The sequence below is a fragment of the Symphalangus syndactylus genome, chromosome 18 (assembly GCF_028878055.3).
Source record: "Symphalangus syndactylus isolate Jambi chromosome 18, NHGRI_mSymSyn1-v2.1_pri, whole genome shotgun sequence".
In the NCBI taxonomy this organism is placed as follows: domain Eukaryota; kingdom Metazoa; phylum Chordata; class Mammalia; order Primates; family Hylobatidae; genus Symphalangus; species Symphalangus syndactylus.
This window is the reverse complement of record NC_072440.2, coordinates 107,543,802-107,569,934: the sequence shown is the minus strand read 5'-3', so window position 1 is coordinate 107,569,934 and position 26,133 is coordinate 107,543,802.

The window sequence follows — 26,133 nt, the reverse complement described above, 5'->3', positions numbered from 1 at the left end:
CTCATGAGTGAGGTTATGCGGCATATTTGAAGATTGGAAGAAATTTGGACTCACCTAAAGTTTAAGTTTTAGGGTAGAGGAGTGGAAAGAATGGAAAGTGGCAAGGTTAGCTTGAACTAGGCAGTATTAACAGAAACCAGAAAGTAATGAACCATGGTCTGTACATGAAAGCATTTGGCGTTTTTCCTGGGAGAACAATGTTTTAGAATTAATAAACTAGCATAATTATATTTGGGGATTTACATTTTTGCAAGTTTTCTGGCTCTGAACTCCAACAGTATTCTCCATATATATATATATATAATTATATTAATAAGTATTTATATATATATTTATATATGTAAAATACTTATATATGTCTATTTCTGAGAGTGAGTATAGTGTCATTAATCTTTTTAATATCCCAAGGTATTTGTCATCATGAAACTACTATAGTGTGATATTAGATTGGTGCACAATTACTTTCAATGGCAAAAACTCCAAGTGCTTTTGCACCAACCTAGTAAATGCCATAGATAATTGTAGGAAAATACCAAGTGAAGAGTATTAGCATTTCTTAACAGATTGTCCAAGGAGTCATTTTATCTTGTTTTTCTGAGTGCATTCATTAAATATACACTAGGAGGAATAAATTAGCAAACATCTACATAGTCAGAAGTCAGGGTCTAATTTACTGTCAACTCCAGTTTAGAAAACTGGTTTCAAACTGGGCAAATGACAGAAGAGAAGAAGAAAATTATAGTTTTTGAGGAAGGCTTGGTAAGTCTGACTGAGATGCCTCTAAATTAAACCAATCATTTTATTGAATGAGTATAATTTTAACATTTCCTTCGCTTAATTTTGATACCTTTTTTCTTACATGTGTAACAGTTTGACTGTTGTATAAGTATATAATGTTATAACTATTACAAAAAGAATAAATCTGTGTGTAATATAAACTATATTGGTCCAGTGAAACTAAATTGTTTAAACATTTAATCAGCTATCGTTGGTTAAAATTTTGTAATATGACAGAAATATTGGTGCCAAAAAAGGAAGTGTGCTTATGAAGTATTGATAATATTAAGAGAAGATATTAGCATTTATAGGGCATCTGCTATATTCCAGGCATTGCAATTTACATTTATTACCCTTAATCATTTCAACTATATAAACTACACAAACATATAAAAATAATAATTATAAACATGTATGCAACAATTATAAACATGTATACACTTAATAATAGAGCCACAACATAAATGAAGCAAAAAACTGACCGAATTAAAGGAAAAACTAAACAATAATGATTGGAGACTTCAATAGCACACTCGCAGTAATAATTAGAAAAAAAGAAAATGAAGAAAAGGTACTGTTAGAAGAATTTCCAGTAGCCAATCACAACCTGCTAAAGAGAAATAAACAACATAAAAAAATACACTTAGGTCACCAGAAACATACATTTAAAGTTAAAAAAGAAAAGAATATAATAAAATAATTTAGATAATGTATACATAACAATAGAATAATTAATTTTTAAAATCTTTACATGCTTGACAAATAAACGAAAATGTAAATATTTTTCAAGTGTCACAGAAGAGGTATATGGAATATAAAAGAAATTTTTGGACAACGAAAGTAAATGAAGGGTGAGCAGACAATTGAATTAAAAAAACCTTTTTTTTCCTGAATTAAATATATTTTTCAGTTAAAAGGTAGGATTAAAATGGAAAAGAGTGAAATGCTGGAGATGCATAAAATAACCAAAGGAAATAAAATTGAAAAAAGGAGTTAAAGTTGTTGCAATAAGAGGGTAGTTATAAAATACAGATAAATAATACTTACTATATACATACTTCCATTCTGAAAGAGATGCACCACAAATTTTAAAGAGAAATCTGTATAGACATATAATACAGAAAATAATTTCTGAAGTAAAATAATACCCACATCTGCAAACAAAAGAATATATCATGTCTCAGAAAATTTTGACAAGTAATAATCAATACTAAAGCTTCTACTGGTGAAGTTACTGAATTTAAAAATAATTCTACTGCTAAGTTAGTCAAGGTTTTTGTCACCTACAAGATAGGAAATGAATCTGAAATCAGTGTTATTTACAGTAACATTTAATAATTAAAGGACTTCGAGATGTCTATAAAATTGGCAGCTTTCCAGTATTGAGTCTTCTAATTCACACAGTATGTATTTTCATTTATTTAGGTCTTAATTGACATATTTAGCCAGTAGTTTGTCCAGTTTTTAACATGCACATTCTTTATATGTTTTATGATGGCAAATTTCTAAGAATGTTGTATTTTGAAGCTATTTTTTAAAATGCTGTTTTTAAATCTCCATCATTCATTGTTTATATACAGAAATCCACTTGATATTTATGTTTCCATTGTATTCTACAATTTTGCTAGAGTTACTTTTCTCCTCCTCCTCCTTATTCTTCTTCATCATCACTGTCACATGTTAGTTGAAATTCCACATAGAGTCATGCTGTCTTGAATTAGGAATAAGTTTATATCCTCCTATTCACAATTGTGTATTTTTTTCTTGCCTTGTTGCATTGGCTAGTATTTTCATTAAAATGCTGAATAGGAGCAGTGAGAGTGAAAATACTTGCCTAGTTCTTAGACGTAGGGGAAAAGCATTCAAGCTTGATATTAAGTATGATGTTAGTTCTATGCAGTTACTTCTATCAGGCTGAGGAAGTTTTCTTCTATCCCTACTTAGAATAAGTTTTTATGACTTGATGTTGAACTTTCCTTAGTGCTTTTTCTATATCAATTCATATAATCATGTGATTTTTCTTTTTTAAGTTGTTTTTATGGCAGAGTACACTGATTGATTTAAAAATATTGAAGTAGAAGTAGCTTTGAATTGTCAGGATAAAGTTGTTTTTATGGCAGAGTACACTGATTGATTTAAAAATATTGAAGTAGCTTTGAATTGTCAGGATAAAGTCCATTTGGTCATGGTACAATATTTGTTTTATATATTATTAGAATTAGAATTGATTTCCTAATTTTATACTGAAGGTTTATTCATTTCAATATTGTTTTTCTTTTCTTGTACTGTCTTTGTATGGTTTTGGTAGAAGGGTAATACTAATATAAAACGTCTGAGGGTGTTTTCTTCATCTTATCTTTCAAATAGATTGTGTAGAATTGACATTATTTCTTCTTAAAACATTTGGTAGAATTCACCATTGAGACAATTTTGGCCTAGATAATTGGAGGGTAGTTTAAATACAATCAGATATCTCTAATAATTACAGAACTATTTTGGTTATCTAATATTTCTTGGGTAAGTTTTGATAACTTATGTTTTTGAGAAATCGGTCAATTTCTTCTAAGTGGTACAATCCACATTCATAGCCTTTTTTTTACAGCTTCTTTTAGTGTATTTTTAAGGTACACTAGTTATTTCCTTTTTTAATTTTTGTATTGGTAATTTGCTTATTTTTTTCTCTCTCTGTTTTCATTACTCTTGCTATAGTTTTATAAACTTTATAATTCTTTTCAAAGCTTTTGGTTTGTTTAATTTTCTCTATTTTTTCTTCTCTGATCTTTATTATTTTCTTCCATCTAAATTACTTAGTTTTATTTTGCTAATATTTCTCTAGTTTTCTAAGGTAGAAGCATAGATGATTGATTTGAGTCTTCTTACATGAGCATATATTGTGAAGTTGCTCTAAGTACTGTTTTAATTTCACTTTATAAATTATATGTTTTATTTTTATGTGTGTTCATTTTAAAGTATTTTTACATAATTTCCAGTTGTAATAATATAGAAGCAAGCTGGCTTTACTCCCTGACACAGAAAATAAATAAATAACCAGCGATGATAGTATCACCAGAAATATCCCATAAGTCACATGAGGATGAGACAGTTCCCAGGACCACAAAGAAGTTAAATATTCTGAGCAGAGTAAAAGAATATAGGACTTCCCTGTCTGCAATGCCCTCCTCCCTGATTTTCCCTGTACCAAGTGTGAGAAAACTCTCCCCCAACAACTCATGATTTTTACACTGGAAATGTAAGATTGAGGTGGACAACCAGCTTCCCCAGAATCTTGGATTTCCTAGCAGGAGACCTGTCTCTGCCTCAATGTACCAGAGGTATTGTGAGTGCCTGAAGGGGAAAACATCTTTGAGGACAGGAACAGACAAAGCGGAAAGACAGAACTACCATTCCCACTCCTGAAAAGTTCATTCTCTAACTCAGTAAAAGGAGAGGCCCAAATAAGAGTGACTTTTTAATAGCATCACACTGTAGGAGAAATGTTCCACAGCTCTGCTGAGCACAAACCCCCAGCCTCCAATCCTTCCAGGATATCCCTCTGGGGACCCAGTAACAGTCATCTCTCTGAGGATTGACTAGAGGCAAGGCGAACCTGGGATTAAGCCACCACCTAGTGCTGAAAAGAAAGCAATAACCTAATGGGGGAAAAATTAACTGGTAAATTACAGGGAATCTCTCAACAAATACATCCAATCCAAACCAAAGACCAGGTGGACAAAGAAGACTGGAATAAATAATTAATCCTTCAATGAAATACGTAGAAGTATACTCACAAGAAACAACAGCAAACAGAGAACCATGACCACCTCAGACAAAGCAGGGAACAGATGACCGAAACTAAGAAGATAATGATATGTGAGCTCTCTGAGGAAGAATTCAAAATAGCAGTTTTAAGGAAACTCGGTGATCTCCAAGATAACACAGATAGGTAGTTCAGAAATGTATCTGAGAAAATTGAGAAAGAGATTGAAACATTTTAACAATCAAAGAGAGATCTTGGAACTGAGAAATACATTTACTGAATCGAAAATTTCATTAGAGGCTCTCAACAGCAGAATGGATCAAGCAGAAGAAAGAATTAGTGAACAAAAAGACAAACTATTTGAAAAGAAACAGAGAGGAAAAAGAACAAAAGAATGGAAAAGAATGAAGATAACCTACAAGATATAAAAATTACCTCATAAAAAAACAAATCTAAACATTATTAGTCTTCAAGAGGTACTTGAGCAAAAGCAAGGGTTAGAAAGCTTATTTAGAGAAATAATAGTAGTAAACTTTCCAAAATGAGAGAAAGATCTAAGTACGTGCAGGGAGGTCAGAGAACACTAAAAAGATTCAACCCTAAGAACACTACCCTCAAGGCATATAATAATCAAACTCTTGAAAGTCAAGGACAAAGAAAGGAACATAAAAGCAACAGGAAAAAGAAACAACACTGAAAGGAGCTCCAGTTTGTCTAGCTACAGCTTTACAAAATAAAACCATATAGACCAAGAGACAGTAGGAAGACATATTTAAACTGCTAAAAGAAAGAAACTACCACCAAAGTATATTGTGGTCAGCAAAGCCATACTTCCAACATAAAAGAGAGATAAAGTCTTTTCAAACAACCACAACAACAAATGTAATAATTCACCATGACCAGACTTTTCATACAATAAATACTAAAGGAAGTTCTTCATCAAGAAAAAAAAAAGCAAACAAACAAACAAAACACGCAAAAACAAAATATCTGAAGATATAAAATTCGGTGGTAAATGTACATACATAGACAAACCCAGAAAACTCTAATATTGTAATGGTGGTGTGAAGTCTGTTCATAACTCTAGGATAAAGTCTGGAAAACAAATCTATAAAAGTAATAGCAATAGCAACCTGATAAGAGATAATCAATATAAATAAGTAAACTACTGAGAAACTTAAGGCTTAAAGTGTGGGGAATGAAGTTAAAGGGTAGATGTTTATATTTTTAAGTTTTTTATTTGTTTTTATTGTTTTTTCTTTTGATCTTAGATAATTTATCATCTGTGATGGTTAATACTGAGTGTCAACTTGATTGAATTGAAGGATGTAAGGTATTGATCCTGAGTGTGTCTGTGAGGGTGTTGCCAAAGGAGATTAACATTTGAATCAGTGGGCAGGCAAAGGTGGACCCACCCTTAATTTGGGTGGGCACAATCTAATCGGCTGCCAACATGACTAGAATATAAGCGGCAGAAAAATGTGAAAAGAGAGACTGGCCTAACCTTCCAGCCTACATCTTTCTCCCATGCTGGATGGTTCCTGCCCTCGAACATCAGACTCCAAGTTCTTCAGTTTTCAAACTCAGGCTGGCTCTCCCTGCTCCTCAGTCTGCAGATGGCCTATTGTGGAAACTTGTGATCAAGTGAGTTAATACTTAATAAACTCCCCTTTATATATATAACTATTCTATTAATTCTGTCCCTCTATGGAACCCTGACTAATACATCATCTTTTAAAAATAACTTGTTATTGGTATAAAATGTTTTCTGTAAGCCTCATGGTAACCACAATGCAGAAACCTAAAATAGACACACTGAAAATAAAAAGCAACATATTAAAACATACTAAAATACATAACCACAAAGGAAAACACTAAGAAAGTAGAAAAAAGATTTACAACAATCAGCAAAGAAACAACAAAATGGTATTATGTTATCACTTATCTATAATAACACTAAATGTAAATAGACTAAACTATCCAGTTAAAAGGCATTGAGTAGCTGAATGGAGTCAAAAGCCAACTATATGCTACCTACAAAAAAACCCACTTCATCTTTAAAGACACATAAACTAAAGTGAAGTGACAAAAAAATCATGAAAATGGAAACCAATAAAGACTAAGTGTAGCTATATTTATATCAGATAAAATAGACTACAAGTCAAAAACTTCAAAAAGTGACAAAGAAGGTCACTACATAATAATAAACATGTCAATTCACGAAGAGGATATAACAATTATAAATATCTATTCACCCAACCCCAGAGTACCCATGTTTATAGAGCAAACATTAATAGACCTAAAGGGAGAGATAAACTGCAATACAAAAAATAGTTGAGAACTTCAACACCTTCCTCTCAGTAATGAACAAAATATATATGATCATTTCACTAAATGATGTGAAAGCATCCTATAAAATTTGACATATCCTTATTATAGAAATCCTCAACACACTGGTTATAGAAGAACATACCTGAAAATAATAAACTTCATATATGACAGACTCACAGCTAACATCACACTGAATGTGAATAAAATTAAAGATGTTCCTCTAAGATCTTAACAAGATGAGGATGCTCATATTCAACATAATAAAAACTAATACTGGAAGTCCTAGCCAGAGCAATCAGAAAAGAAAAAGAGATGAATTACCTCCAAATTGGAAAGGAAGGAGTCATATTGCTTTATTCACAGACAGCATAATTTTTTATTTAGAAAACCCTAACGACTCTGCTGAAAAACTTTTAAAACTGAAACATGAATTGAATAAAATCGCAGAATACAAAATTAGCATTAAACAATAAGTAGCATTTATATAAACTAACAGCAAACAATCAGAAAAAAAATCAAGAAACCAATGCCATTTACAACAGCTACAAAGAATATAAAATACCCAGAAATTAATTTAACTAAAGAAGTGAAAGATCTATACAAAATAACTATAAAACACTGATGAAACAATTTAAAGAGAACCCAAACTCGAAAATATATTTCATGCTAGTGAATTGGAAGAATTAATATTGTTAAATTGAATATTACCCAAAGCAATTTACAGATTCAATGGAATTTTTATAAAAAATACTAATGCTACTCTTCACAAAAATAGGAAAAAATATTCTAAAATGTATATGGAATCACAAAAAGTTCTGAATAGCTAAAGCAGTCCTGAGGAAATAAACAAACCAGGAGGCATCCCACAGTCTGTCTTAAAAATACACTACGGCGGCCAGGTGGGGTGGCTGGGGTGGCTCATGCCTGTAACCCCAGCACTTTGGGAGGCCAAAGCAGGCAGCTCACGAGGTCAGGAGATCGAGACCATCCTGGCTAATATGGTGAAACCCCATCTCTACTAAAAATGCAAAAAATTAGCTGGGCGTGGTGGCACGCACCTGTAGTCCCAGCTACTTGGGAGGCTGAGGCATGAGAATCGCTTGAACCTGAAAGGCAGAGGTTGCAGTGAGCAGAGATCATGCCACTGCACTACAGCCTGGCAACAGCAAGACTCTGTCTCAAGATATAAAATAAAATAAATTGAATAAAATAAAATAAAATAAAATAAAAAATAAAATAAAATGATACTACGGAGCTTTAATAATGAAATCAGCATTGTACTGGCATTAACGCAAACATAGACCAATGGAACAGAATAGGTAACCCAGATATTAATCTCAACTGATTTTTGACAAGTCACCAAGAACACACATTGGCGAAGAAACAGTCTATTCAATAAATGGTGCTAGGAAAACTGGATAACTGTATGCACAAGAATGAAACCAGACCCCTATTTCTCACCATATAATAAATCAAATCAAAATGAGTTAAAGTCTTAAACCGAAGACCTAAAACTATGAAATTACCATAAGAAAACATTGGGGAAGTGTGTGAGGACATTGATCTGGGCAAATGTTTCTTGAGTAAAACATCAAAAGTGCAGGCCACCAAAGCAAACATAGACATAGGATTACATCAAGCTATAAATCTTTTGCACAGTAAAGGAAACAATTAACAAAGTGAAGAGACAACCCACACAATGAGAGAAAATATTTGCAAACTACCCATCTGATAAGGGCTTAAGAATCAGAATAGATAGAATACAGAATAATACATAGAAATATATAGAATGTAGAATTAGAAGCGTAAAAAACTCAACAGCAAAAATTCAAATAATATAATTTAAACGTGGCAAAATATCTGAATACACATTTATCAGAAGAAGATATAGAAATGCCCAACAGGTATATAAAAATTTTCAACATCACTAATCATCAGAGAAACACAAGTCAAAACTTCAATGAGAAATCATCTCACCCCAGTTTAAATGGTTTTTATCAAAAAGAAAAGAGTGGATGTTCATGAAGATGTGAAGAAAAGGAACACTTGTACACCGTTGGCTGGGCTGTCAATTGGTACAGGCACTATGGAAAAAGAGTATGCAGGCTCCTCATAAACGCAAAAACTAAACTACCATATGATCTAGCAATTCCACTACTGGGTATATATCCAAAAGAAAGGAAGTTAATACATGGAGGAGATATTGGCATTCCCATGTTTGTTACAGCATTATTCACAATAGCCAAAATATGGAGTCAACCCAACTGCCCGTGGATCATGGTCGTCAATCTGTGTATATGTAATACGTAATCAATGGATTAATGGATAAAGAAAACGTGGTATATATACATATGGAGTATTATTCAGCCATAAAATGTTTTAAAATCCTGTTATTTACGGCAACATGGATGGAACTGGAGGTCCTTATGTGACGTGAAATAAGCCAAGCACAGAAAGACAAATGTCACATGTTCTTACTCACTTCTGGGAGCTAAAAAGGTGGATCTCATGAAAATAGAGTAGACTGGTGTTTGTCAAGGGTCAGGAAGGGTAGGGAGGAGAGGGGATAAAAAGAGGTCGATTAATGGTTGCAAATATACAGTTAGAAGAAATAAGACCTAGTGTTCAATAGATCAAGAGGGTGAGTATTGTTAACAAAATCTTTTGTACATTACTAAGTAGAGAATAATTCAAATGTTTCTAGAATAAAGAAAAGATAAATACCTAAGGTGATGGATATTGCAATTACCCTGATTTGATGTTTACACGAGTGTATCAAAACATTACTGCTGGGCATGGTGGCTCAGGCCGGTAATCCCAGCACTTTGGGAGGCTGAGGTGGGAGGATCAGGAGGTCAGGAGATCAAGACCATCCTGGCTAACACAGTGAAACCCCGTCTCTACTGAAAATACAAAAAAATTAGCTGGGCATGGTGGTGGGTGCCTGCAGTCCCAGCTACTCGGGAGGCTGAGGCAGGAGAATGGTATGAACCTGGGAGGCAGAGCTTGCAGTGAGCTGAGATCTCACCACTGCACTCCAGCCTGGGCGACTGAACGAGACTCTGTCTCAAAAAAAAATATATATATATTATATGTAGCCCCCAAAATATGTATATCAAAAAAAACATTTAAAAAAGTAAAAGAAATAAAATAATTACTTTCCTTGAGATTTTCTCTCTTACTTATTGATTTTGTAGAAGCCTATTATTTTATGTCCAAATGTGTGAAGGTTTTTGAGTTATCTTGGGGTCATAAAACATACTTTGTATGATTTCAATTGTTTGAAATTTGTTTGATTTGTTTTGTGATGTAGATATGGCCTTTCTTGATGAATATTTCATGTTCACTTGAAAAAAGTTTGTGTTATCTTTTTGTTGAGTAGATTGACCATCAGTTTAATCCAGTTTATTGATTTAGTTTGGTTCTTCCATAACCTTGCTGCTTTTTGCCTGTTTCTTATACTGAAGGTGAAATGTTAAAAATCTCAAATGTCACTGTGCATGTATTTGTTTCTCTCTTAAATTCTGTCAATTTTTTCTTTTGATGCATTTTAGGTTTCTATTATACTGTGGTTGTGTGTATATAAACTTTAAACTGTATTTCTTTTGGGGAAATTAACTGTTTATGATAGTGTAATTTACTTATGTATCTTTAGTAATTTTCTTTACTTTGATGTCTAATTTGTCTCATATTAATATAGCCACTCTTACCTTAGTTTAATTTGTTTTTTGCATAATATTTTTAATACTTTGACTTTTGTCCTACCTTATCAGATTATTTGAAGGCAATTTCTCATGGGTAGCAAGTAGTTGGATTATAACATCATAATCGTTGTGACCAGATGACTTACATTTAATAAATATATACTGATACATGTTCATTTAGGTCCATCATTTTTATATTCATTTTTTAAAAAGTTTGTTTTTCATTTATATGAGTTTTTTTCTCTCCTTTTTTTGAATTGTTTTAACTTTTTTGTTTTAAAATTCCATTCCACTTTTTCTACTGTGATTTTTTTTGCTATTTATCCTTGTATTTTGTTAGTGTTTTGTCTACTGGTTACAATACACATACATACCTTTTCACAGCCTACTTAGAATCAATATTTTACAATTTAAAGTACAATGTAGAAATCTTGCCACCATATAGGTCCCATTATCCTATATAATATATCACATACTTTTCAGTTGTCTCATATATATTAAATGTACATACATTGACAATCATATCAATGTTATTTTCTTATTTTTGCTTTCAATCACCAAACATACTTTGAGAATCAAATAGAAGAATAATGTATTATATTTCCCAAAAGTGACTATTTTCGTTACTCTTTCCTTATTCTTGCTGTCTTAGCTTTCTATTCTTATTATTTTTTTCTGACTGACAACAGTCTTCAGAAATTCTTATAATAACCTGCTGTCATTATTGCCAAATATGGGGAGACATTCATTTATTATTTTTTTAAAAAATATTTCATTTCTCCCTTTCCCCTCCCCTTCTGAAACCCCAATTACATAAAAGTCAAATATTTTGCTATTGTCACAAAGATTTGTTTTATTATTATTATACTTTAAGTTCTAGGGTACATGTGCACAACATGCAGGTTTGATACATAGGTATACACGTGCCATGTTGGTTTGCTGCACCCATCAACTCATCATTTACATTAGGTATATCTCCTAGTGCTCTCCCTCCCCCAGCCCCCCACCCCGTGACAGGCCCCAGTGTGTGATGTTCCCCACTGTGTGTCCAAGTGATCTCATTGTTCAATTCCTACCTGTGAGTGAGAATATGCAGTGTTTGATTTCCTGTCCTTATGTTACACACAGATTCTTAAAGCTGGTTTTATCTTTGAAATTCTTTCTCTTGGACATATCCATTAATCTATCAACTCCATTCAGTGTGTTTTCATTATAATATTGCATTTTCTATTCTTAAAAATTTCAATTGGTTCCTCTAAACAGCCGCTTTTAAAAGCATTTTTGTTTTTGTGGATGCATTCTAATTAATATTGTTTCAGCCGTGCTCCAATTACTCATTGGACCACGTTTGTAATTGTTGCTTTGAAGTCTTTGATTGATCATTCCAACATTTTTGCCCTTTCATTGGGGATTGACACTTGATGATATTTATACAAGTTGAGAATCATTTTCTATGACTCTTTCTGTGCTGAGCACCTTTACATTTTATCCTGTATATTTTGGATATTACATTATAAAACTATGGGTCTTGTTTAGTGTTAGTATTTTTTATTTGGTAGGCAACCAAATGGCTTAGTTTCAGCAAGAATTTTTAACCCGGTATCTGCAGGTTATGATTCCAACATTCAGCTCAGTCTTCAAAGGCTTTTCTGTGCAATTCAGATCTTTTCCATGGGTGCATCTCCCAGTGTTCCATCTGGGACACGGTAGGATGTCTACCATTTAGCTCAGTTCTCAAAGTCTTTGGCGTGCTAACTACGCGTGCAAACTCCTGCATGAGCTGTTCAGGGATGAACCCAGCAGCTCATAAACGACTTCATAGGTTGCAGTCACAAGCTCCTCCATCACTCTGATGTCCAAGTACTCTCCGATTTCCCATGGCTCCCCTTTCTGCTCTTTTAGCCCCCAAACTGAGGTTTCAGTTATCCTGCTCTGCCACACTCCCTACAACCACACTCACACATAGCTCCACACAGTGGAAAAACAGAGGCAAGGTAAGCAGCAGAAGTCACCCCACTCTCCTGAGCCCCACATCCTCTGACTGGAGACTTTCCCACGCCACGCACACCACGGCAGGGTTCCTTGCCAAAAGGCCACCTCCCTACTCCCCATACCCATAGGGCTCCTCCTGTGTCTCTCCAAGGATGCTTACTTCCGGATTTCAGGATGCTTTGACTCCAGGCTAGAAAACCAGGGAGAAAAGCAGAGCATTAAACCTATACCCAGCTTGGCAGTATTTTGCATCCTGTTATTCTTCAATCCACCTGCTGCTACTACAGAGTCTTCACATAACTGTTTCAGGAATTCCTTCCAAGTTTATACGTAAATTCAGTGGAAAAGTCTGGGTGAAGTGGACCTATTCCTTTTTCCCAGAAGCAGAATTCTAAGTTCCATCACTTTGGAGAAGTATTTTCTAAATTGTGAATGCTAAGTATGTATGTCCTGTGTCAAACACAGATCTAGCAAGTTAGAGTGACTGCAACTAACCTGTAAAAATTTTCATATAGCTACAAAGTCAAAAGCATTATTCAGCAACATTTTGGTCACATTGGCCTACCGTGGGACATTCTAAGTCAAGGCTTATTTCTGTCACCAGAAATGAGAAAGGTAAATGGTCTACTTAGTTCAAATTCTCATAAAAATAGAGCCATTAACAGAGATGTTGAAATCATATTCTTAGTTTTACTTAGTGACACTTTTTAAATTTTCTACAGTATTTGTTCATACTTATATATCTTATCTCTTTATATGAAATCATACATGATAAATACTTTAGAGATCTTGATTCCACGAAACTATTTCCATTTTCTACAGAATCTGCTTTCTTCCTTTAGTTAGAAAATAGAAACTGCATAAATGTCATTTTTTTCTGGACTTCCAGGAAATATATTGCTGAAGTTAGAACTAACTTAAAACACATAATAATCTAATATTACCCATGATTTTAGTATTTGCACCCTCCACTTATATAACGTAAATTGACATAATTAAATTTACATTGTTATATGCAAATATATGTAAATTTAATTTTTCCTAAGTCTTTTTAAAAGTTCTACTAAATATACACAGTAAGATATAGATAAAAATAAAGCTGCCATGAAATTTCCATTTTTCCAATTTTTACACACAACTGTACAATGAACCAAAAAAGATCCATTCAAATACAGACATTGCATTATATTTACTTATAACTTTCTTTTCTCATGAAAATTTCAATTCAACATTTTTGTCTATATTTTTCATTTAGTTTCAAATTTTGTATATATTAACATCTAAACCCATTATACTTTTTTTTTTTTTTGAGACAGAGTCTCACTCTGTCACCAAGGCTGGAGTGCAGTGGTGCGATCTCAGCTCACTGCAAGCTCCACCTCCTGGGTTCACGTGCCATCCTCCTGCCTCAGCCTCCCTAGTAGCTGGAACTACAGGCACCCGTCGCCAAGCCTGGCTAATTTTTTTTGTATTTTTAGTAGAGACAGGGTTTCACCGTGTTAGCCAGGATGGTGTCGATCTCCTGACCTTGTGATCCGCCTGCCTCAGCCTCCCAAAGTGCTGGGATTACAGGCGTGAGCCACCGCGTCCGGCCTATAGTTTCTTTTCTTGAGACAGGTGTTCGCTCTGTTACTCAGGCTGGAGTGCAGTGGTGCGATTATGGCTCACTATAAAACCTTGCATTTCTGGTCTTGGGTGCTCCTCCTGCCTCCCTGAGTAGCTGGGAGTACAGGCCCAAGGCAGCATGCCTGCCTAACTTTTTTATTTTTTGTAGCGACCAGAGTATCACTATGTTTCCCAGGCTGGTCTCAAACTCCTGGCCTCAAGCAATCCTCCCACCTCCGCCTCTCAAAGAGCTGAGATTACAGATGTGAGCCACTGCACCCAACCTTCATTATACTTTTTATCACGCTGCTCGTTTATCTAAAAGCTGAAACACAGAGCTCTCACAGTTCATATAGTCGCGTAGTCTCCTTGAGAATACGTGTACAGTTTTGGAAAAGCATAGACAAAATCCAAAGATCTCCTAATTAGTCCCCTAGAGAATCTTTCGAATAAACAAAAGTATAGAAATTTAATCTCACAGGTACCATTTAACCGAATCCTAATAAAGTGTTACATATTTTTCAATACTATTTTAAAGTGAACACAGATGAGTTATTTGCGTTATAATCAGGGGATCAGCACTAGCAGGATGTTTGAATAAACATTATATCAAAATGAATTGCATTCTCACAGGGTGGCTACCCCAACTCTGTTCTGATTATGTTTACTTTTCCTCTCTGGGTCTTATTTGCTAAATTTCTGCCCTGTACAACGATGCATTTTTCACTTTTATTTTTAAAAGCAAAGTCCAGTTTAAGCAACCTGCAGTGGAAATTTGATAATCCATTATGTACATTTTTAACCTATTCTCCAGCAAAGTCTCTGATGGCAAGCAAAAGCAGCCAATCTCTCAAATGCCAGCTTCTATTCCTATCATTTCCTTAAATACAGAGACCATTTATGAGAACTAGGGAGGGAACTGGGAATGTGGGTGTGTGCGCTGTGTGTGAGGTTGGTGGGAGGGACTGGGGTTGCTGAAATGGTGTAGATGGTTGGTCTACTCTCACAGACTTCCTTTATCAGTGGAGATGCTGCTGTCTCAATTGATCAGTGGTTTCCATGACAACAAATCTAGATAATTTGTGTCTTCCACAGCAAGGATTTAAGGATCAAATTATTTTAAAAATTACCTAGTTTTCTATTCCAAAGTTATCACCTCACATACTAGTTGTTAGAAAGTGGAGATTGCTTCTTTATGAAAAAACATTGGTAATGCTTTCCCACAGAAATATTAGCATGTCAAATTTTATGCATACATACTCCTCAGAGATTTTTTTTTCAAACCACATCTGCACAGAATTGAATTTTAAAGCCAGTGTTTTGTTGCTGAAGCTTTTTACAAAGGTAGACAATGTTTATTATTTGTAAAGAGAATAAAGCAGGCAAACTATTCAGAAATATTGAAATGGAAGACATTTCTAATAATTTTGGCATTTCCTTATACATTCCCATGGCTACTTTATGAAGCATTATCCCTGTGCATGAGATCAAACCAGCCTGCTTCCAGCTCATCTAAACTCCTATGAGCTGTAGTTCATTATGCTATTCAGAAATATAATCACATAGTTAATTAGAATGTTAGGTGGTCATATGAGCCTGACAATTCTAAATATTATTATTATTTCTAAGTATTTTATGTCATCTAATGGATTTAGGACATACAGGACATGTATTCTGCAAAATAATTTATGAGACTATCTAAGACAAAATACTGCACCTTGAACACATGTCTTACCAGGAGTTCTTCTATATAGTATGAGTCAAAGTTTCATTAAAACAACAATCTGCACGTTTCAGAACAAGTCTGGAAAACCGTGGGAAGAACAATCTGGCTACTGTGTGGTCATATAACCTGCAGGAAATAGACTATTAATATGCACGTGTTTGTTCTTAGATCTCAGACCTTTGGCAAAAGAGACAGGCGCATTTGAATGTAGTTTTCTGTGTGTCACTCAGATTTTCTTCAATATCTGATATCTGGTGTCATGCATGAGTCCTAGAGAAGAAAATTGCAAGAAGAAGCCTGAAAGAGCATGTGAAAACACAAACAACACCAATTATAGATCAATTATAGATAAAAAACCAACAAAACAATAAAATAAAAAATCTAAATGATTACCAAAAGGAAGAAAAAGGAAAAAAGAACAGATGGAAGATACAATTAAAAACAGAAATATGGTAGATTTAAATTTAACCATTGACTATTATACAAATGTAATGGGAATAAATATCTCAACTAAAAGAGATCGTTACTTGGATAATAAAGACAGACTCAACTGCATGCTCCTCACCAGAAATGCACGACACCGTCAACATACAAATAGGTTAAACAAACCAGATGAAAAAGATGCAAAACCCTAATGGCCTTTATAAGAGAAAGCCAAAATGGCTATCTAAATATTTGAAAAAATTGTTTTTAGAGCAAATAATTTTTCGGAGGTATAGAATCTCATTTCATAATGATAAACATGTCAGTTCATTAAGAGAAAATAATATTCTTAAACATTTATAAGCCTAGTAACAGACTTTCAAAATCCGTGAAGCAAAAACCAATGCAACTACGGGAAGAAACAGATAAGTTCAAACATATCATCAAAGATTTCCATACCTTCTCTCAACTACTGATAAAACATTTAGTCAGAAAATCGGTAAAAATATAGATGGCTAAAATAACTCTGTCAACTAACTTGATCTAATGTCATAAGGCATCCCACTTAATATCAAAATATAAACATCCTTTTCATGTTCACGTGAGACATTTATGAAGCTAGATTATTTCCTGAGCTATTAAAAAAATCTCAATTAATTTAAAAGGATCTGATTTATACAAAATATATTCTCTGAGCATATTTGACTAAATTTGAATTCAATAACAGAATGTTATGTCGTTTTCCTCAAAGTTTAGAAAATAAATAACGCACTGATAAATGACCTTATGGGTTAACAACAATAACAAAAAAATCAAAGGGACTATTAGAAAGTATTCTGAATTGAATAAAAGTGAAAACATAATGTATCACCATTTGTGGCATGCTGCTAAGGCAGTATTTAGAGGGATAAATATAACAGCAAATGGCTTCTTTAGAATATAAGAAACATAGCAAAGCTCAAGCTCCATCTGAAGAACCTAGAAAAAGAAAAACTCAAGTTAAACCAGAAGCAAGTGAAATAAAGAAAATATAATAATAAAAGTTACAGCAGAAATCAATAAGATTGAAAACAGGAAAGCAAAAGAGAAAATCAATGAAAAACATTGACTCATTGAAATGATCATTGTAATTTAAAAAACTTGTAGCAAGACTGATATGAATAAAGGAAGAAAAACACACATTGCCAATATCAGGAAGTGAAGAAATGATGGCAATACCTGTTTTATAAATAAAGAATAAATAAGTGATATTAACAACTTTTTTCAATGTAATAACTTGAATGAAATGAACAACTGAAAAAACTACTGAAATTTGCTCAAGAAAGAAATAGAAAAATGATTAACCCGTATCTATTAAATACATTGATTTGAATGTGTACTTTTAAACCTTCCTATGAAGAAAACTACCTGCACACATGACATCAATGTTAATTTTATCAGTACTTCAGGAAGAAATAATACCAATCTACACAAATACTTCCAGAAAATTAAAGAAGTAGGAATACTTCTCCATACATTCTATAAGGTTAGCATTACCCTAATGCCAAAACAGCCAAAGAAAAAGTACAAGGAAGGTAACAAACAAAATAAAATTGAAAATCAAAATACCTCATGGACAAAAATGCAATAATTATAAACCAAATGAGCAAATCAAGTTTATAAATAGCAAATAACAATTTTATAAATAACAAAATAATAAATAAAAGAATAAAACATGATTACCAAGCGAGATTTATTCCTAGAATGCATAGTCGGTTTCCCATTCTTAAATCATTAAATAAAATCTACTACATTAACAAACTAAAAGAGAAAAAATATCCATAATGCTCTCTTTAGACACAGAACAAATAAAGTAATAAAATCCAATATCTGTTCCAGATAAACTTTCAGCACAGGGAATAGATGGGAACTTCTTCAACTTGATAGTTGGCACTTATTAAAATCTTATAGCTAACCGGATATTTAATGTTCTAAAGCTGAATGTTTTCCCCAAGATCAGGAACAAACCAAGAATATTCTGTATCACCACTTCTATTCAAAACATTGTACTGGAGGTTGTATGTAGCAAGAACAATAAAGCACGTAAAAGAAAAGGAATACAGATTGAAAGGGAAAAAAGTAAAAATCTCTCTCTTGATGACAACCCTAATTATCTGTTTAAAATCAAATGGTCCATTATTGGTAGAACTAGGACTCTCACCCAGGTCTATTGGACTATGCAGGCCATTCAGACATACAACAGCTATACAGTGTCACTAAAAGAGCACACTTCACTAAGATTTGATAATTAAAATATGCAAGTATAATGATGGGATCCACATAAGTATAAAAGACAAAATAGTTGTTAAAGAAGACCTAACGAAGGATTAAATGTATGAAATATTTAGCTAAATAAAGGTTGGTATTCATTGCCCAGTTTAAATGTAGAGCAATTTGTAATAAAATGACTTTGCTTTGACTTAATTTTTAAACAGACTTTTAAAAAATTAAGGCATAGTTAGCTTCAACATATAAAGAGCTTGGAAGTAATCACTTTATTATAAGAAGAAAAAACACTGAACAAACTGAAAACTGATAGGTTTTCTTGGACTCATGAGAGAAATGAGATCACAACAGACAGTGTATTAGTCCATTTTTACACTGCTATAAAGAATTGCCCGAGACTGGGTAATTTAGAAAAGAAAGGGGTTTAATTGATTGACAGTTTCACATGGCTGGGGGTGGGGGTCTCAGGAAACTTACAATCATGGTGGAAGGTGAAGGGCAAGCAAGGTGCCTTCTTCACAAAGCGGCAGGAGGGAGAATGAATGCAGGAGGAACTACCAATCACATAAAACTGTCAGACCTCGTGAGAACTCACTATCACAAGAACAGCATGGGGGAAACCACACACATGATTCAATTACTTCCACCCGGTCTCTCCTTGACACATGAGGATTATAGGGATGATGGATATTATATTTCAAGAAGAGATTTTGGGAGGGGGAACAGCCCTACCATATAAGACAGTAACCCTGAAATCTGGACAGATGTGAATACAGAGAATCCCAGCTGAGAGTAGCCGATCAGATGCAGGAGTTGCTGAAGCCATAAACTGGTGGGAACATCACCATGGTAATTGTGAACTTTCTGGAGGCTGAGTGTGGACTACTTTGAGAGTGGAGGCTTCTGTCTTAGAAGAACATGCACATTTTCATGGGCTTTACTTACAGGAACCCCACCAAATTCTCCTGGTAAAAGCATAAGAAAAACCCTCTCCTGTTTCTGGCAAGAGGAGAAAAGTCAACTTTCTGAAATGCTCCTAGAGCATTATCTGTAATGAAGGCATACTCTCTAAGGAAAACGCATTTCCAGATACTTACAAACTTTCCAAATACAACAAAGGCAGTGGTCCAACTCCAGCCTTTCTGTCTCAGCAAAGCAGAAGTTGGAGAGGTTAAGAAAAACTTCTCAAGTTAACAGCCCAGGGACATGGGCAGCTAACAGACAGATTTAACTGTGAGATAGCGGCATGCTTCAACACCCCTACTTCTGCCCCTCCACGCACACATACCATAATACCAAGTCAACAAGGCACCAATAAAATCAAGTGTATCATGGACACTATTTAAGAAATAATTCTTAGAGAAACTTGAGGCAAGAGTGGAGACAAAAACAAGGAAAGTAGAGGTAACTGATGCCTTAGCACCTACAGCTGTCGTGAGCATTAAACACAGCCCAACTTCTAGCAGATTACAATAAAAGTTCACTCTAAAGGCCTATTTACCTTAGTTCCTATCACTGGATACATCACATATCTGGATTTCAACAGAAAAACAATCAAACAAACACAAATTGAATGTACGTTAAAAGGCAAGAAAAAACACAGTCTAAAGAGACTCAGATATAAAATCAGACTCAGATATAAAATCAGACTCAGATATAACAGAGATTTGGGAATTGTCCATGTGTAGTGAAGAAACTGGCCTTGTCCAAAGAGAGCTGACCTTTTCCTCCAGTAGCTGGGAGCTTTCGGAACTTCTAAATCATTGGAAATTCTAAGTGAGGGGATTGTCATTGTTTTTCATGGCAGGCTCCTCAGAGCACACCTGACAGACAAATACCAATGTTGAGACTCATGCCGGGTCCGTCAGATCATGTAGTATGAGTTTGACCTTTGGGAGAGGGTGGGTGAAAAGCCAGATTGGCAATGCTCCATGCCTATGTGTAGTGTCACACAAAGATGGCAGGTGGGGGAGAGTGTCTCCTGAAGACAATGAAAGCTTTGGGCTAGGGACCCTCCTAGACTCTACTCTATGCATTCCTTCCTTTGTCTTGCTTAAATTTGTGTCTCTGCCCTGTATTAAACTTTATCTGTGAATGTAATAGCTTTCAATCAATTCTGTGTCTTTCTAATAAACCATTGCAGTGGAAGATGATTTGGGGAAATCTCTAACATTGCAGCTGGTGTTCAAAGTGAGAGTAGTCTCCTGTGGACTCTTCCCTCTCTATTAGAAGTTGGACCCTCACTCCTTGCAGCTGGGATTAGAAGTATTGGCTAGTGTTGGCTTTCTAGAAGACTATGCCCTTAACTGAACAGTCTGGCCAACTCTGGGTAATCTCTAGGGAATGTGAAAATCACTATGAGAAATATTTTAAGAGCTAATGCAAAAAAATAGACAACATCCAAGAACAGACAGGCAAGACACCTGCATAAGACATGAACTGGAATAGTGTTAACTGGATGTATACATTGTTTAGTTAGAAATTTATCTATCTATCTATCTATCTATTTATCTGTCTGTCTGTCTGTCTATCTATTTATCTATCTATATCATCTATCAGGGGAAACACTAATATAGTTTTATAAGGAAATATTATTGATATACTGAGAAAGGAGAAATAATTAAATCATATAAACTGTTCAATTACAATGAGAGAAGGCATAAAATGGGGGGAAGATTAAAAGAAAAGAAAAAAGAACAGTTGCAATAAATTGAATACAATTACAAAATGGTAGCTGTTACTCCAGCTACTGTGTATCAATAATCATTTTAAGTAGAAATGGTCTAAATATATCAATTAAAAACAGAGATTATCAGAGTAGCTATAAATACTTGATCCAGCTCTATATTATCTGTGCGAAATCAATTTTAAATATAAAGACACAGGTAGATTAAAGGGAAAGAGTGGAAAATATATATATTATGCCAAATCTAATCATAAGAATACTGGAGTGACCATACTAACTTGAGATAAAATAGATTGTATAACAACAAAAATTACAGGAATAAAGAACTTTAAATAATGACAAAAAGGTCAATTCTCCAGTAAGATATTTCAATCTTAGTTTATACACACCTAAAAAAAGACAATCAAAGTGTGTAAGACAAAAATGATAGCTGCTAGAGGAAATGAGTGAATTCATTTTTATATTTGAAGACTTCAACACTGTTTTTCAGTAATTGATAACTGCAGCGGGCAGAAAATCCATAAGGTTTTAGTTGAACTGACAACATTCTTAATCAACTTGACCTACTTGACATATAAAACACTCCATTCAAGAAGAGCAGAATGCATTTTCTGCTCAAGCTCACATGGAACATTTACCAGCAGCACTAACACTGGGCCATAAAACACACCCTAACAAATTTGTAGGAAAGGAAATCATACAAAATAATAAATTTTTGTAATTAGCCTGGAAATCACCAACAAAAAGATAATTGGAAAATCCCAAATACTAGATGGTTAAACAAAGTGACTTCTAAATAACACATATGTCAAAGAAAAAGTCTCTAGAATTGTTTAATTGAACCACAATAAAAATAAAATAACACAAAAATTTGTTGTATGCAGTGAAAGTAGTGATTACAGTAAAATTTATAGCACTGAATATATATATTAGAAAAGAAAAATATCAAATAATTAATACTCTTTTTTTTCTTTTTGAGATGGAGTCTCGCTCTGTCGCCCAGGCTGGAGTGCAGTGGCGCCATCTCAGCTCACTGCAAGCTCCGCCTCCTGGGTTCATGCCATTCTCCTGCCTCAGCCTCCCGAGTAGCTGGGACTATAGGTGCCCGCCACCATGCCCAGCTAATTTTTTTCTATTTTTTAGTACAGAGAGGGTTTCACCGTGTTAGCCAGGACAGTCTCAATCTCCTGACCTCGTGATCCTGCTCACCTCAGCCTCCCAAAGTGATGGGATTACAGGCATGAGCCACCATGCCCGGCCATAACTAATAATCTTAGCTTCCATTTGGGGAAACTAGAGGAAGAAGACCAATTAAAGACTAAAGCAAGTGGAAAAAAGCAATAATAAAATTTAGAGAAGGAATCAATAGAACTAAGAACGGGAAATGGAGAAAAATCAATGAAAACAAAAACTTGTTCTTTTAAAAAATCAGTCAAATAGATAGACCTCCAGTCAAGCAAAACAAGAAAAAAAAAAGATACTGCAAGTTGTTAATATCAGAAAAGTAAAAAGGGCTATCACTAATGATTTCTTGGACGTTAAGAAGATAATAACATAATATTATGAATAACTCTATGAAAACAATTTTGATCACTTCAAGGAAATGGATCTTTACAACAAATGGTGCTAGAATAATTGGATGCCTATAAGCATCCCGCCACCCCACAATCTAGATCCAGACCTTACACCTTTCACAAAAATCAACTCAATCATACACCTGTATGTAAAATATAGAACTATGAAACTTCTTGGATTAAAATAAAAAGGCAATCTTAAATTTGGCGATAACTGTAAGATACAATGCCAAGAGCACAACATAATCCATAAAAGAAAATACTGATAAATTTGACTTCACTAAAATCTTTTTAAAAAAGAAAATACTCCTGCTGTCAAAAAAAGTGTTGAGAAAAAAAAATAGAAATAAGCCACAGACTGGGAAAGAATATTTGCAAAAACTATGTGTGACAAATGATTTATACCCAAAATACAGCTGACCCTTGAACAACTCAGATTTCAGCTTACAGGTTCACTTACATAAAAAATTTTTTCAAAACATATTTTGGAAAATTGGTTAGAGATTTGTGACAATTTGAAATAAACTGCTAGGTGAACAATATAACACAGAAATATTGAAAAAATTAAGACGAATTTAAGCATGTAATGAATACATAAAAATATATATAAATACTAGTCTATTTTATCATTTACTACTATAAAATGTACATAAATCAGTTATTCAGAGTTAAAATGTATCAAAATGTACACATACAAACACAGATTGTACATGATACCATTAACCATTGAAAGAAATGTAAAAAATGTAAAGATGCAATATTAAATGTTAACTGCATAAAAGTATAATACACACTGTACTGCTTTCATCAATTCGTAGTCACTTCCTGTTGGTATCGCAATGAGTGTGTATTGCATGCATCTGCTTAAAACATCTTGAGACACTCATCTTCTGCTCATGAGCAATTCATCTCTCCACTAAATTGCATATGCAAGTAAAAAGTGATCTCTCGCAGTTCTTATATATTTTTCATCATGTTTAATGCAACATCTTAAACCTAAAATAACACCATGAGACCCATATGAAGTGCCACTGGTGATGCTGAAAGTGCTTTCAGAGAGCAGAGAAAAGTTATGACATTACAAGGAAAAGTTGAATTGCTTGATATGTACCATAGATTGAAGACTGCAGGTGCAGAGACAGAAAGTTACAGTATCAATAAACACTGTACAGTACTGTAAATGTATTTTCTCTTCCTTATGATTTTCTTTTCTCTAGGTTACCTTATTGGAAGAATGTAATGTATGACACATATGCAAATATGTTAATTGAAGATTTACTTTGTTGACAAGGCTATTAGTAGTAAAGTTTTGGGGGAACCAAAAGTTATATGTGAATTTTTGACAATGCAGGGAGTTGGCACCCCATCCCAGTTTTGTTCAAGGGTCAACTGTACTCAAATAGCTATTAAAACTCAACAGTAAGAAAACAATCTAATTAAAAATAGACAAAATATGTCAACATGTACCTCACCAAAATACATACACATGTCAACTAAGCATATAAAAATATGCTCAAAATGTTTATCATTAGTGAATCAAAGTTAAAACTGAATCGAGATAAAGCTCCTGAACTATTAGAGTGACTAAAATAAAAAAAAAAATCCTGAGGAGGATGTAGAACGACATGACTTCTTGAATGAGGGTTTACTGGTAGAAATGCAAAATGATATATCAAATTTGGAAGATTCTTGAGCAATTTCTTACAAAGCTAAACATGATGTTTACGATTTTATTCAAAATTGTGCTTTTAAATATTTACCAATTGATTTGAAAACTTATGTTCACAAAAAATCTGAAGACAAGTGTTTATGGTGCTCTATTCCTAACTGCCCAAACAAGAAGCAATCAAAGTGTCCTGCATTAAGTTAATGAGCAAGCAAACTTACTACATTCATACAATGGAATATTATTCACTGATAGAAAGAAGCTATCAAGGAAAAATAAAAACAGACATATTTATCCTTGAACTTCATATTGTCAATGAAAGAAGCCAGTTTGAAAAGGTTACGTAATCTATGGTACCAATTCTATGACATTCTGAAAAAGACTATAGACACAGTAAACTCATGAGTGGTAGATGTTCAAGGTAAGAAGAGAGGGATAATAAATAGCTGGAACATCAGGGATTTTTCAAGAGGGAGAACTATTTTATATGATTGTGTAATTGTGGATACATAATATTATACATTTGTCAAAATATATAGAACTTTATATAGCACAAAGAGTGAAACTTATTGTATGCAAATTAGAATAACAATAAAGGTTTGAGACATTCCACGAAAAAATGCAGATTGTGATAACAGAATCAATGCTATTACAAACGCATAAAACAATCTTAGTGAAGGAGGTGTCAGGGAAAGGTGCTGGCCCACATGGCTTTGGAAATGAGTGGAGTTTATAACAGTAATAGCAAAAGGAATGACACATCAGCACTGTATTCTAGTTGATTGAGTTGTTTCCCACAGGGGTACTGGATAACAATTCCCATACTGCTATTACTGTACACTTATTGAACAATTCAGTAAATGGATGGCAGATGGTAAGAACTAGATTTCTCACTGTTGGAGTGGGAATTTATAGATACACAAAGGGAGGAGACTAGAAAGATACATGTGATAATGGATTAAAGATGGAGACACCAGTAATAACTTGTGTTTAGATTAATATAGTTACAGATGGTTATCTATGGAAACGTATGTGTGTGTGTGTGTGTGTGTATGTATGTACAGGTTAGTATATATATTTCCTTCATTGTCCACCCTGACAAACTAAATAAAACAACAGTTCATTAGCAATGAGCACACCTAGTACCCAGATCTCGGTTTCTAATACCATTCTCCAATAACAATAACAACACAAAAAGAGGCCTTTGAAAAAATGCCTGATTCTACGACTGAGACAAAAAAATATGTAAGATGAGCCTGAAGCATGTAATAGTTCCAGAAAGTGTGGCGTGTTCAAAAAGAACAACAGCAACCACTTTGATGTGAGTCAGTCAAAGGAGCACAGGAACCCGCTGAAAGTGCTCCCATGAGACAAAACTAGAACCATTTACACAAAAAACAAAGTACTGAATTATAACTCAAAGTATAAAATAAATATCCTAATCCATACTGATATCAGTGGGACTTAATAGATAAGTGGGAAAAAGAGATGAGTCTGCCACGGAGAAGAATTACAAATAATTGATATACTCTGTCCTCCACGCGGGAGAACGTAACTCTTCACTTTTCAAGTGCAGATGACACATGGAGTCTTCCTTCCAAAGTACAATGTGGAAAATAGAGTGGAG